This window comes from Kogia breviceps, chromosome 11 (genome assembly GCF_026419965.1).
Source record: "Kogia breviceps isolate mKogBre1 chromosome 11, mKogBre1 haplotype 1, whole genome shotgun sequence".
Classification (NCBI taxonomy): domain Eukaryota; kingdom Metazoa; phylum Chordata; class Mammalia; order Artiodactyla; family Physeteridae; genus Kogia; species Kogia breviceps.
This window is the reverse complement of record NC_081320.1, coordinates 40,525,973-40,541,770: the sequence shown is the minus strand read 5'-3', so window position 1 is coordinate 40,541,770 and position 15,798 is coordinate 40,525,973. Positions and strand designations below refer to the sequence as shown.

At 41.1% G+C, this 15,798-nt stretch overlaps 1 protein-coding gene across 4 annotated transcripts in view; it reads left to right on the top strand.

Moving 5' to 3' along the window:
- Positions 1 to 15,798, top strand: part of LOC131765356 (stabilizer of axonemal microtubules 2-like) — a 115,800-nt gene that overhangs the window by 65,844 nt on the left and 34,158 nt on the right. For 3 of the 4 annotated variants that reach the window (XR_010835486.1, XR_010835487.1, XM_067007396.1), the window contains exon 7: positions 10,206 to 10,334. The gene's annotated coding sequence lies outside the window, so the exon portion shown is untranslated. Of the gene's footprint in view, positions 1 to 7,936; positions 8,065 to 10,205; positions 10,335 to 15,798 lie in introns of all 4 variants that reach the window. The other variant, XR_010835485.1, reaches the window with a different exon arrangement.

The following is a 15,798-nucleotide window of genomic DNA, read 5'->3' as shown; positions in this document are numbered from 1 at the left end:
TCTGCTAATCCCGAACTCCCAGTCCATCCCTCCCCCATCCCCCACCCCCCGTGACAAACACAAGTCTGTTCTCCATGTCTGTCAATCTGTTTCTGTCCTGTAGATAGGTTCATTTGTGCCATATTTTAGATTCCACATATAAATGATACCACATAGTATTTGTCTTTCTCTTTCTGTGTTATTTCACTTAGTATGATAATCTCTGGTTGCATCCATATTGCTGCAAATGGCATTATTTTGTTCTTTTTTATGGCTGAGTAGTATTCCATTGTATATGTGTACCACATCTTCTTTATCCATTCATCTGTCGATGGACATTTAGGTTGTTTCCATGATTTGGCTACTGTGAATAGTGCTGCTATGAACATAGGGGTGCATGTATCTTTCTGAATTAGAGTTTTGTCTGGATATATGCCCATGAGTGGGATTGCTGGATCATATGGTAATTCTACTTTTAGTTTTCTGAGGAACTGCCACACTGTTTTCCATAGGGCTGCACCAACTTACATTCCCATCAACAGTGTAGGAGGCTTCCCTTTTCTGCACACCCTCTCCAGCATTTTTTATTCATAGACTTTTTTATTTTTGTGGTACGCGGGCCTCTCACTGTTGTGGCCTCTCCCATTGCGGAGCACAGGCTCTGGACGCGCAGGCTCAGCGGCCATGGCTCACTAGTCCAGCCACTCCGTGGCATGTGGGATCTTCCCAGACCGGGCCACGAACCCGTGTCCCCTGCATCGGCAGGCGGACTCCCAACCACTCCGCCACCAGGGAAGCCCCATAGACTTTTTAATGGTGGCCATTCTGACTGGCGTGAGGTGGTACCTCATTGTAGTTTTGATTTGCATTTCTCTAAATACTTAGTGATGTTGAGCAATATGACCTTTTTAAAATGCAGATCTAATCCTGTCACCTCCCTGCTAAAACTGCTGTTATATTTTCCCATTATATTTAATGTTTACCAAAATCCCTTCATTGTTTTCTCCCTGCTTTCTTTTCTGACTTGTTTTCACTGTAATGCCCTTTGCACTCTTACGGTTACATCTCATAGGACATTTTTATTTCTTGGAAGTACCAGGCTTCTCTTGTCACAGAGCTTTCCAAGATACTATGTTACCTGTGAGGAATTTTTCCTGCCTCTTTACCCTGATTAATGCATATTCAACCTATAGCTCTCAACTCAGTTATCACTCTAAAAAGGCTTCACTGACACTCATCCAGTTTGCAGGCTAGGTAAAAGTCCCCTATGTAAGTTCTCAAAGCATCTGCCTGTTATTTATCATTAGATTAGTTTCATTGTTCCATGAAGGCAGGAACTATGTCTATTCTTATCTCAGCATTCTATTTCCAGAAACGTTTTACAATGCCTACTAGCTCATAGTAGGCATTGACTATTTATTCAGTGTGTGAAAGACAAAAAAGTCCTTTTTAAGCCTAAACTCTTCATTTGGACTCAGCTTTTTTGATCTTTGTCAATTCAATAGGTTCTTTTCTCTATGTTCTGAATGTGTACACTATATTCAAGGTACAATCTTAGGCATTAAGTATAAAAATATCAATAAAGAGAAGTTCTTGCTTTCCAGGAACTCATACATCAGATTTCTATAATTTAGGGTTGTTCAGTGAACATGGTGGGAACCAGGGAATTTCAATATCTGAGAGATTGGTGTATAGTTCTAAAAATGTAGGTTGAGATCAGATTGTGAAGTCTTGGTTGTCAGACTGAGGAGCTTAACATTTTTCTAGTAGCCAGTAAAAATTGTTCAGTTCTGCTACCAGATAGGATATAGCAGATGGCAGAAAGCCATTACTTCCACTGACACAGCTTAAAAAAATACGTAAATTTTTAAAAATCTCTTTTTAATGGAAGCAAAGAACTAAAATTAGAGAGACAGGGGTGCCCTTCCTAGATGAGCTGAGATGACCAACTGTGTACTTCTCTGGGAGCATTTGTCAGGTCTAGGCCAAGGCTGAAGATTAGGGTAGCATCAGCAGCGGGACCCTCCTAGGGGAAGGGAAACCAGTGGAGCACCTGACACGTAGGCCAATGTGACCAACTGGAATCTGTAAATACCCCTGATGTGTGGCTGGTTTTCCTTGCGGGATGTCTGCTGAGTGATTAGGGGGCATGGTGGGCTAGAGGACTGGGCTAGAAGAGCCCACAGATATACACCACAGTCTCACTTGGGAGCAGGTGCTTAGGGGAGAAAGTCCCACTAGAATGAAGGCTCTACCACAAACACATCACAGGTCTTGTCCTTGAGAAACTTGTAACTAGAGGAAGACTATGTCTAACTGAAGGTGCCGCTGAATGCCAGCTGCACTCAGTTCCTGACTGGATCAAGGTGACCTGCCCCGTATCCTATCTGTATAACATAGGAAAGAGCAAGCTGTCTTCTGTTCAAAATAACATCGATTTTAGTTTCTATGGTTTTCTTATACATGACATTCGGCATAGAGTAAAACATTATGAGACCTATGAAGAATCAGGAAATATTTAAAGAGGTGATGGTCAAGAAACTTCCAAAATTGTTGAAGGAATCAGGCTTCAGAGTCACGAAGCTCGATGAACCCCAAAATAAACACAAAACCACGTCTGGCAACTGTCGTCAAACTTCTGAGAACCAAGTAAATTCTTAAAAGTTGTAAGAGCAAAAACTACATATTACTGACAAAAGAAAAATTAGAAATGTATTGCACCAGAAACTATGGAAGCCTGAAGTTAATGCAATGACACTTTAAAGTACTAAAAGGAAATTTCAAACCCAGTGAATCCCAGCATTTTATATGTAGTGAAAATATCCTTCCAAAATAATGTAAAACAAAGACGTTGTTAGGGAAAAAAAGCAAAGAATTTCTTAGTAGCAGATACATACTACAAAAAGTACTTAAAGTTCTTCACATTGAAGGAAAATGATTCCCTAGAGAAGCATGAAATGCAGGAAGGAATGAAGCATACAGAAGGGGTAAATAAGTGGGTAATTGTAAAAGGGTATTAATTATATTAGGTGGTTTTATACAAATAAAGTCACAATAATTATATTAGGTGATTTTATACAATATAGAAGTAAAATATAACAATAGCACAAAAAGCAGAAGGATGTAAACGGAATTAAACTGTTGAAACCTTCCAGTGTTTTAGAAGTGGTGAAAACATCAATTTAAGTTTGACTAGGAGAAAAAGATCCCCTAAGAAGTCAAAAATGCATCTTTATTCTAAAAATACAGAAAGTTATCATTAAAATGCTAATGGAGAAAATGCAATAATAAGCATACCCTTTCTTAATCCAAAAGAAGGAAATAAGGGGTAAGGGAACAAAGAAAATATGGGACCAACCAAAAGCAAATAGCAATATAGTCAACTTATAAATGAAGTGACATCAATCCTTACATTAAAAGTAAATGAAATACGTATTACAATTTAAAACTCAAAGATTTATTACTCAAACATTAAAAAGATAGGAAGATATTATGGAAAACTTATACCGATAATTGTTCTAAAATGGAGCAGTGCCTTGAAAAATACAATTGGCCAAACTGACTCACGAAGGGAAAACCAGAATAGCCTTATATCTGTTAAAGAAATCAAATGTGTAGAATTTAAGGTGTAATTTACAACTAGAGCATAAAGAAAATTGGAGCATTTCTAATTTCTGAGTGGGTTATAGATGGCTAGATAAAAGTATTTCCAACCTAACAGTAAGCAGCCAGATAATATACAAAATCGTAAATATTCGTGAGTCCTTCAGAAAGCTGAGATCACAGGGGAAGTGAAAAACAACAGCAAACCTCTAACCTGAAGGAAGAACAGGAAATTATCCTGGGCCCAACCATTAGAGATCTACATCAAGGAGAGGGACAGACACACTGAGAGAGCCCCACCACTGAGACCCAGGGACACGAGGTTTGCTTAAGATTGAGGCTGGTGGGCTTCCCTGGTGGCGCAGTGCTTAAGAATCTGCCTGATGAGGCAGGGACATGGGTTTGAGCCCTGGTCCGTGAAGATCCCACATGCCGCAGAGCAACTAAGCCCATGCGCCACAGCTACTGAGCCTGCGCTCTAGAGCCCGTGAGCCACAGCTCCTGAGCCCGCGTGCCACAACTACTACTCTAACCCTTGCGCCTAGAGCCAGTGATCTGCAACAAGAGAAGCCACCGCGAGAAGCCCACGTGGTGCAACAAAGAGTAGCCCCTGCTCGCCGAAACTAAAGCCCGTGCGCAGCAAAGACCCAACATAGCCAAAACTAAAATAAACAAATAAATTTATTAAAAACAAAAAGATTGAGCCTGGACCTGGACAACAGAGGAACACCCCCTCCACACACACACCCACCAGATTGCTGAGCACTGAATAACAAGCAAAAACAGTGTACCATTGGAGAGAAGCAAGGTTACAGAGAGACATTCTCTGAGGTGCAGGTGCAAAGAGAATGCCTAAAGCTGAGGATGGCACAGAAATTAAGAAAACCAGCCCTCCCTCCCCCGCCCCAAAGCACAAGATAATGCCAGAGGAATTTAAAGCTGATGGTACACTGAAGGTAAGCCTAGCAAAAACAAAAGCCAAACCTAGCTCAGCTACTGATTGAGCTGACTTAACCCCCCTCACTAAAGGCCTGGCAAATGAAGATGTATATCCACTTCTGGGCATAAATACTATTTATCCCAGTCCCAACTGTGCTACACACAATATCCAGCTTTCAAATACAAATTATAAATTGCACAAAAAGTAATATTTTATTGAAGCACAGCAATGCCATTCATTTACATATTATCTATGGCTGCTTTCATGCCACAGTGTCAGAACTGAGTAGTTGCAACACAGACCGTATGGCCCACAAAGCCCTAAATATTTATGTAATGAAAATGAAAAAATACAATATTAAAATGTGTGGGATGTATCTAAAGCAATGCTTAGAGGGAAATTTATAGCATTAAATGTTTGCATTAGAAAAGAAGACAGTCTTAAATCAATAACTTAAGGGTCCATCTTATGAAACTAGAAAAATGAGCAAATTAAACCCAAAGCAAAGTAGAAGGAAAGAAATAATGAAGAGCAGCAATCGATGAATCTGTAAACAGAAAAACAATGAGAAAATCGATGAAACCAAAAGCTGAATCTGTTAAAAGATAATAAAGTTGAATAACCCTAACCACGCTGACCACGAAGAAAAACAGACACTAATTACAGATATCAAGAATAAGAATACGGATCTCACTATAGACTCTATAGAACCTTATTTTACATTATTGTTTCTTGTATTTCCTTATTCTTATTTTTGATGATTTCATCAGGTTGCTGTTCATTCCATGTTTGCCTCAAGAACGCAAAAATTAAAATTTAGGAAGTAAAATTGACAGGATGGGAAAACAACTTGAAACAGGGAGAAGGGAGTGAGGGAGAGAAAATTAGCTGGGTGAAACCTTTACCTGAGACACCAAATTCAAAATAGTGTTTTCTTGTTGATGTGTTATTTGGGGGGAATATGAGTCTGAGCAAGATGGTGAATTCAGTTGGGGCATACTAAACTTCAGTTTACCTCTTGTACATCTGTATAGAGGTGTCTAGTAGGAAGATGGATATGTTGGTTTGGATTTGAAGGGCGGTCTGGAGTGGAGATTCAACTTTGGGAGTCATCAGCTTATAGGTAGGGGTAAAACTGTGAGGCACGTTTGATGATGTGTCGATTGAGAAAGAAAGGATGGAGCCCCCTGACTGTATAAAAATTGGCCCCAATTCCATTTGATATTGAAACAATCCTCTATGGCTAATACGAGTTTTTGTTTTTAATGTTTTAAGGGAATTTTTAGAAGATCTATTTTTATTTCCATTTTTTTCTCAAATTTACCTAAGTAATTTTTTGTTTAAATTCCTTTATGCAACAAAGGTTCTCACCTTTAGGTATATTTTTCTGAATTTCACAAATCTTTTCAACTGAAGTAATTCTGAAATGGAATTATGTTTCTGAGAGCCTATCTCCAATAAGAGGAAACAGCATGGGCGTGGAGTATGTTTGGACGCCAGCTGAGTAAGAAATCTCAGCTAGGAAGGGAAGGCTGTGGGTGGATTCACTAGGGATGATGTCTGTGAAAAAATCAGCCTTGCTGTTACTTCAAGTTAAGAATAAGGTTATGCAGCAAAGGTCAAGATCAGATTCCTTAAAGAACTTTCAGTCCACGGACTGGTCCAGGCTGGATACTGGGTGGCACCGCCTGGCAGGAAGATTCACATGTGCTCGACTATTTCTAATCTCAGTGATTTCTCACTGTGCTGTAAAACTGAGGCCAAGAAAACCAAGGAATCATCTGAGAAGTGCTAAGTCATACAAACGTACATACGAAATAATTTAAGAAAACATTTCAGTGTATAAACACTTGTCAAGTAGAGTTATTAGTTATACTTTTGTTCTTAACTATTCCTTAATAGGGATTTGACAGTGCAAGTGTAGCCCTAGTAATAGCTAGGTCTGCCATATTCCTGTTTTTGTTCTGGGCAATTGAGCTGTTTTGGTTTCTGCCCACTGTTGATTATTTCATTTGTGGGTTGCAGGAGAGCTTGCATCTTCCTAGTACATTTATTCTCTACCATTATTCTGTTCTGTTCTAATCATTCATGCATTTAGTCATTGAATGTTTTTGAAAACTTGCTGTATACAAGGCACTGTGTTAAGCATAGAAAATGCACAACTGTGAATAAGACTTGGTCCCTGCTGTTGACAAGATCACAGTCTGGTGGGAATAAAAAGATATTTTATAAATATCTTCTAAAATATATGAACCAGAGAAGAAGGAGCCCAGAGGGGGCAGAAGATAACTCTAGGAGTATTGGGGAAAGCTTTACCGAGGGAATTACATTTGCTCCAGGACTCAGTGGGTAAGTCAGAGTTTGCCTGCAGTGGGGAAGGGCATTCCAAATAAAGAGAACAATGTATGCTAAACCTCGGGGTGATGACAGATCATGGAATGTCCTGGAACCTGTTAGAGGTTCATTATGGCTGGAGCATAGGATGAGCGAGCAACATGAAGCGACAGGAAATGAAGTGACCCCGTTCAGTTCATGAAGAAACATATAGTATTTAGTGGTCAGAACAGTCCATATTGCTAAGATCTGTAAAGAGCGAAGGGGCAGGGAAAAAAATAGTATATGGACCACTGATCCAGACAATCTATTAGCAACTTCAAATCATTAAGAAAAAATTAAAATTAAAGCAGAACAAGTACTCTTTCTCATTCCCTGAATAATTATCTCACCTGTGAGGATACACCTGACCAACTCTGATTCTCCAAGTGGTATTTACATGCAGGTGTTTATGAATATCAAGTGGTATTTACATGCAGGTATAATATTGGGAAGCCATAAGGAACTCACACAGTGTAGTCCTGATGCTTAACTGCATGATCAAAATCCAATATAATGCAGCTTGAGCTTTGTAACCTCCACTGACTTTTTCATACCGTGATAGTGAGATAATAACCATTGTCGGGCAGCAGTAACTAAAGGTCCACTCACTTCCAGTGTGAAAACCTGAAATGAAAAGTCCACGCCTGCATTTTGTTAAGAAGGATCGGGACAGAAAATGAGGGCTTAACATCTGGCAAATTAAGGTTTGCTCGTTTGTCTTTTTTAAAACGTGGTAGATTAAGCATTGAGTCCATCCAGAAAAGTCTGTTCTCATGCAGAGTGAGATAGGATGATTGGATCTCCAAGCACTGTCCAGCTCTACCATTTCACTGAGTTTCAGCCAAGACGAAGGACTTTTCCACCCTCCTCTAGTCTATATAGTTGTCCGCTTATAGGCAGGAAGCTTGACAAGATCATCTGGGATCCTTGCCAGCCCGAAGTCAATCATTTTGCTGTCTCATTCTCTGAGAGTTGCTGTGGTTCTAGAACAGTTTCAGTGTGTTACACAAGCGCATCCTCTTTCTAACTGTTCTACAGAGTCATTGTGGATGGAATGGGGGAAATACAGATACAGAAACCTACAAAGAAATAACAAGGAATATACGGCTGTTCTGTCGCTAATCATCTCAGTTCGGATGTGGAAAGTTCTTCTGTGCTGTATGCAAGTAATGCCCATTGTTGAAACCTGGAGTGCCTGGGTTTTGTTTTGTTTTGAACATTAAACTCTGGAGCAGCAGTTTTCACACTTCATGCAGCAGAATCACCGGGGGGTGGGGTTAAAACACAAATCTCTAGACCCCATTTCCAGAGGTTCCAACACAGCAGGCTTGGGATGGAGTCTGAGAATGTGCATAGTTGACATGTCCCCAGGTTATGCCAGTGCTGCTGACCTGAGGACCACACTTGGAAAACAGCTGCTCTAGAGTTTGCTTTCTAAGAATTGGGAATTAATGAGACAGGGTTTAATCGGCAGTGTTGATAGTATAGAGTTTTCATTTTTAAAGCGCCACCAGCCGGCGAACGAGAGTAATTATCCTTTAAAGGTTGATGTATACCTCGCAATGGCATACCCCCCAATCCTTAGAAACACTTTCAGGAAATTGTCATTGTAAGTTAGTGTAAATTGTCCCAGGATGTAGACAAAGTCACTTTAATATTAAAGTGTGCTTTTTTTATGAAGGAACGTTTTTAGGTGGCAAAGTTGTAAGCAATGCTTCCTTGTGTCAGGCTCATGTTCTGGGATTAAAACTAAAATAAGAAAGTTATCCTCCAACTCTGTGCTGTGTGGTTTCTGGTATCTAAGGCTCAAATAAACTAAGGTGAGGAGAAAGAAAATATCAGGGATTGCAACCCAGCATATAGATAACTAAGCATTGATGTAGCCAGTACATCACATCTCTAAATAGAGGAGGTTGGGCCAGTTGATTTTAAAAGCTCCTTGAATGTGCAAGGCTTGATGCTAAGTCCCTCTCCTGGCTGCATTCCCAAGGTAGGGCCTTCAGGCCTTGATTTTCTGTGCCTTGATCCTCCTGGACTGTTCTCTCCTGTGAGCATCAGCTCTTTTCCAGAAAACCTCAGTTCCAAGGTTCTGGAATTGCTGGGAAGAATGGAAGTCTCTCTTGCAGCTCACAGATTTCCCTGTAAGTCCACCCCAGAACAGCTCAGATTCATGGGAGAGCTGGTGCAAGATCCTCAGGGGCCAGAGGACATAGGACAATGACAGCCCTTTCCCAGCCCAAGAGTTCCTATCTTTTCAATTCTCAGGATAGCATTTCAGTGCCCCAAGCACTCCAGGAGCAAATGGAACATTTTATCACCCAAACATGGTCATTCCCAAGTTTTCTTCTACAGAATACATGGTTACCAAACACCAAAATGTTGTTATTCTTTCATATCCTATGCATTGGTGATAAAACAGATTAAAGAAATACGATGTGACCTCTCCCTCCAAGAGCTTACCTGCTAATGGGGTGGAGGAGGGAAACCAACCATGGCAATAGTTCTGCAGTAGAGGAATGTGGCCTTCCCTGACCCCCATATGCTCCTGAGAGACACCTGGGCAACCAGCACCTTTCCCTACCTCAACAGCCAGCACCCTGTAATGGTGGTAATGGTGTCTTCCACCAGTCTATGAGTTGCTTGAAGGCAAGAATGGTTGTTTTCCAACTTCATATTCCCATTGTCCAGCCCAGGCACAAAGTATGTTTCCTGAGTGGGTTCATAAATGAATCTGGTAAAAGTACATGGTTCTTAAAATCCAGGAAAATAAAAGTCTGTGAATGAATTCCTGATTCTTTATGACCTTGTTTTTATTATTCATCTTTTCCATGCAAGTGTTATGCAGGTTTGTTTCAAATTTTGCTTCCAGGAAAAGAGTCAGGTGGTCCCAAGCCCTCGTGTGTTTTGGTCCTGCTTTAACTCATCCAAGGCTGCACTGCAGAGATGTTAGTCCTGCCGTGCCATGTCTTGTTTGCATGAACTTCTGAATTCCTTCTTTTTCAAAGTATCAAAGAGGACTTTATCCTCAATTTCGGTTATAAAACAAAACTATCCTCACAGTCTATATATGGTTGTTGCAAAGCCTCTTTGTAGATACCTCTTTGAATGCATCCATCTGTCCATCCATCCCCTGAGCACCCCCAGGCTGTGGATGTGCAAGTCCCCATGGGGCACCACGAGGGATACGGAGAGAGCCAGGACTCCGCCCCTGTTCTCAAAGAACTCAGCAAAGCTTACTAAATGCAGCACGGTTTACTCAGAGCAAAAGCCTGAACCTAACATAGTTTCCTGCTCCCTTTGAATTAAGAGGCACCTGTCATCTTGGCTATTGGAAGAAATATCACCAGACCGGAGCACAGCCATCTCTCCGTCGTGATTGGAGGCATCGTGGAAGCACCCCAGCGACCAAACGTGACCATCCAATGTCCTGTAAAAGGTGAGTGGTCATTTCCAGTGGGAGAGCACAAGGCCAGCCCAGTGTGGCCGGGAGTTGCCAGCTGGCATTTTGGTAGCTCAGACAGCCCTACAAGCTTAAAATCTGATTTTCCAGCACCCAACAGAGTATCTGTCTTTCAAGGGTGAGCTGACACCAGCTCATGAGACCAGTGTGTAAAACAGAATGCAGTTTAATCATTCTCATTGAAGACTCTGAGGACATGTACAGGACCTGCCCTGTACACTGGCATGCTCATATTGGCAAGACCAGGACACCCTGTCCCGGTGGGCAGATCTGCGCAAAAGGCCAGCTTCTAGCAGGTGATTGCTTGGTGAGTGTGGAGTCGGAGCAAGGAGGTTTGTTGGAAATCATTAGCTGTGTCCTCCAGCTGGACAAAGGCTGTGCTAGGCAAGGCCAGGTTGGAGAGTGGGAATGTCAGGGTCCCGTGGCCTAGACTGTCTGTCCTGGACTGTCCTTGGGCGAGCATCACCAGTCTGTGCCTCAGCGGCTCTTTCTGCTTTGTTTAACAATAGCAGCTAAACCTTCTTTCTAACTGACTCATTCTTTCTTTAATAGAAATACCATTTTCAGTCTGACGTTGTCTTAATCTAGGGCCATTCTGTCTCTTTAAGCCATGGATTCTTAAGTCTTACCCCGGGCCCATGCATGCCCCAACTGAGATTAATATTATACGCTGTACACACGTACATTTTATGGGGGCCAGGGGGCCTGTGTGAATAGCTTTGATCAGTTTCTCAGAGAGACTTATAAACTCCTCAAAATTAAGATCTACTATGTTAGGGTGACCTTGCATGTGCCTGTCATTTACTGTACGTTGATTTAATTCTCTGGGGAACTGTATTTGCCTGGTTTCCTAGTTCTAATGGGGTACCTGGAGCTGCAGCCACCTAAGATGAGTCTTGCCGAGGCCAGAGAGCCCAGGGTAACCGGAGGAGCCCTTACGGCTGGTCTCGGTACCAGAGTAAAGGTGCACGTAATGACAGGATCCTAGGACACGGCCATTCAGCTCTAAGGCTCTCCCTCCCTGTCATTGTCAGTTAGTTACTTGCCATGTTTCCTGAGCTGCACCTTGGCTTCACAAGCAGTGGAAAGTTGCTAACGCCCAAGATATTATTTTTCACCCCTTGGAAGTCCCTGCAGTGTTTGGCCTACGCAGACTTTTGAAAAATCTCTCCAGCCTTCCAACTGACTCCACCCACAAATATGTGAGTTTTCTGGCAAAACACACCTACCATCACAGAGCGGGTGGCGTTCTCTGGCTGCAGCAAGGAGAGAAGCAGAACGGAACTCTGTAGTTGCCAAGCCACAAATGTCTAGAGTTTCTACATCTCTGCACCTTCAGAGGATTCTGCAAAATAGACCTGACTTCTATTAAAAGAAACCTCAGCTTTTAACATTATTTCTAAATTTCTTACTTCCCCACAATAGTTTACAATTAGGCTTTTGGGGGGACGAGCCATTGAAAGGACTGTGGTGTATTATTTGCTGTCGTAAGTCAGGGACTGCATTCAGTGGAAAGTGTTTTCATGAGTGAAGCCTCCAGCTAAGACCATTAAGCTTGTCTTTGTTTATTCTCCGGCCAGGCCCAGTCAGCGTGTGTGCCCCTCCTTGACTCTTGCAGTCCCTTGGACCCTGTGCTGTGCCCCCTCAGGCCCGCGATGCAGCTCGGTGTTGGCAGTCTTCCTCTGCCTCTTCCCTCCTCCCCCCACCCCCCCTTTCAGCTCGTACTAGGAATGGACCCATTTGGTCTTGCTTTTACCTGGCAGTCATCCCCTATGGCCTACACCCCAGGAACTCATCAGGAGTTCCTTCCTTTTCAAAATAAACACCTCATTTGAGTTATGTGCCATTTTAAATAAGCCTGCAGTGAACTTACTGTGTTTTCTTATGGGCAGATGTCATAGCTAACTTTGCTTTTTATGGAGATTCATCTTTTTAAGTGAAGATGAAGTAATGATGAAGTTGATAAAGGGTTGGAAGGGTTGAAGTTGATAAAGGGTTTTACAGACAGATCCGTCACTAGCTAGTATATGACCATAGGTGAGTTCTGTGTCCGTCCTACTCTCATCTCTAAAATAGGAAATACCCTATATTAGTGGAAGAAGGGACTTGAGTTATCATCTAACTCAGCCCCATTTGATAGAGGAAGGCATTATAACATTTACAGACTTGAATACTGCTTTCCAAAATTACACTTTCATATTGCAAACTGAGATTAGATTATTACTGTCAGTCAGCGGCATGTATCAATTTTTCTTTTATTTTTCAGTTGCCCTTAAAATGTTTTCTACTAATCAGAGTGAGCTTATCTATTCATACCTTTTAGACAGATTCATAGTTCTTTCTTATAGCCAAACATGTTTTATTTAATGTGTGTGGTGTAGATATCAATAGTGATTGTCCCTAGTCACTCTTATATGATATTTCCAATCATGATATTAAGTAATAGAACCTGAGAGTCTGCATTTCTAAGGGTTCAAAATTCTAAGTTATTTGCGAGAGTTATTTGTCTTATTCTTTGCTTTTGGTTTTTGCATTACGCGGGCCTCTCACTGTTGTAGCCTCTCCCATTGCGGAGCACAGGCTCCGGATGCGCAGGCTCAGCGGCCATGGCTCACGGGCCTAGCCGCTCTGCGGCATGTGGGAGCTTCCCGGACCCGGGCACGATCCCGCGTCCCCTGCATCGGCAGGCGGACTCTCAACCACTGTGCCACCAGGGAAGCCCTGTCTTATTGTTTTTTTAAAAATAAGTTTCTTCTAAAAACGAGAGGGATGGGGAGTTTAAACTGCACCCTCTCTGCCACCTTCTGGTAAGACAGGGAAGCTCGTCTGAATAAAATGACCAGTAAATATCAAGAGCTGCGTATTTTATTTTTTCGAGCATTAATGCTTAGCAAGAACATTATTTATCCTATAATTTCGTGTTAGGTGTGTAATGGGTTGCTTGTTTTTCTTATTACTTAAGCTCATTAGAGGTGCAGCTGATCTGAGTCTCTGCTCTAAAGTGTTCTTGTGTGTTGGGCTCCTCTTTCGTCTCCAAGAAACTCTCTTGGCCCACAGGTTGGAATGAGGTTAAGCCAGGAAGATGCTTTCGAAAACAGTTTGGCAATTTCCCTCAAAGTTAAACATTTGACCCAACAATTCCACTCCTAGTTATATACCCAAGACAAATGAAAACATATGTTCACACAAAAACTTGTACCAGAATGCTCATAGCTACTTTATTTTTAACAGCCAAAAAGTGGAAACAACTTAAATATAGAAAATGTAGTATATCCATACAATGGGATTTTATTTGGTCATAAAAAGGAATGAAATATTGATACATGCTAAAACATGGATGAATCTTTAAAAATGATGGTGAGTGAAAGAAGCCAGACACAAAAGATCACACAGCGTATGATTACATATCCATGAAATGTCTAGAGCAGGCACATCCATAGAGACCGATTAAAGGCTGCCAGTGGCGAAGAGGAGAGGAAAATGCAGGAGAATGGAGAGTAATGACCAATAGGCAAGCGTTTCTTTTTGCGGTGATGAAAATGTTCTGGAATTAGATAGTACTGATGGTTGCACGACTTTATGAATACACTAAAAAAAAATAAAACACCGAATTGTATACTTTGAGAGGGTGAATTTTATAGTATTTAAATTATATCTGATTAAAATCATAATCATAATACAATATATTAGCATGTAAAGTTAAAACTTACAGTACAATCATATATTTTATTTATGAGTGTATGACTATATGGCAAAAATATACAAACATTCATGGGAAGGACATATACCAATGTCAGGATTGTTGGTACTCCTGGGAGAGAAAAGAAGAAAGCAAAGTTTAGGGACAGAACTTTAGCTGTAGGCGTAATGCTCTATTGCTTAAACAAGAACTAAAGCAAATAAGGCAAATTGCTTTCTAGAAAGGCTAAACTTACTAGTGATATAGATTTAAGCCCTACACCTCTGTCATTTCTGAGTTCCTCATTGATAGGAGAGGATGGGGAAATAAGTAGGTAGAAGGTACAAAGCTGAGTGCACACAGTGTGTGTACAAGCAGATGGTGGGAAGCAAGGGTCTAAGCAGGTAGCAGCAGGGTGCTTGGTGCTCTATGCGATGAATAGAGAGAAGGTAAGCCATTCATACCTAAGAGATGCTGGTCAGTTTCAGAAGAAACATATTACATAAATTTAACAGTATCTTCTTAATCCGGAGAATTTTTTAGGCTTAAGATGCTGTGAAATATGCCTAGAGTTTTGTTGATGTCTAACTGAATTATTAGCTTTCTTTACTGGCTTTAATGATTTCCCTTACAGGGGAGGACTTTGAGAAAATTTTTGTGGTGCAGCAAGATTATATGCTTAAATTCCTGAACACAGCCTCATGTGTCTGACAATTATTTTCCCCCGACAACTACTGGTTGACATTATGCAATGTGGAACTCAGTTGCCGTGATTTAACATCTTTAAGTCACAAATCCCTTTGACCACCCCCCATGCCCTGCAGAAAACTCTCTCTCCAGAAAAATACATTTACCCACAACATTTTCCATATAACTTTCAGAATACTTAAAGAGAAACCCTGAGGATAATCTGCTTCCTCTTGTTTTATGAACCGAATATTTTAGTGCTTTTGACCATATTCTAAATTAAAGCTAAGTTATCTTGCTTCATCTCTAGTTTTTGAAATGTATCCCCTCTTCTGTATTATGTTTATCTCTTATTTACACCATATACAATCCTTGAAATAGCTAATATGTTTTAAAGTATTTTTAAAACCTCTTCTGCCACGCAAAAAGCCTACCCCCCTCCCTTGTTTTTCCTACTTCTGCCTATGATACACAAATTTTCCCACCATTCTCCTCTCTGATCTGTATATTCAATCAATCAGTCAATCACAGAAGGTTGGAAATTCCATCCATCTTTCCATCCATTTAGCAAGCATTCACTAAGCATCTACTAAGCCCAATCTAGTTCCTTAGTGTACAGAGATGAATAAGATCTTGTTTTTGCAGATATATAGGCACGGAAACCATGATATAGCAAATGCAAAAGTATAAGTGTTTATGAAGACACACGGAGGAGAGAAGAGTTAAGTCTCCCAGAGGATCAGAGAAGGTTGACAGAAGAGATGACACTATAACCAGGCCACTTGGAACAAAAAGGAAGGCCATTTTTGTTGAAACAGTGTATATGCAAAAGCACAGAAACATGAGAGCTCCTGGCTTATTTGCAAAACCATAAGCAGATCCACATGACTTAAAGCAGAGGGTGTGAGGGAGAGTGGGAAGATGTGGGTTTGGAAGTATACATTGGGACCAGATTGTGAAGGGCTTTTACTGCCACGCTAAAACCCTTGGACTTCCTTTTATTGGAGGCGGGGAGGCAAAAAAAATTTTTTTCCTAATATACCTTATTTATTTATTTATTTATTTATATTTATT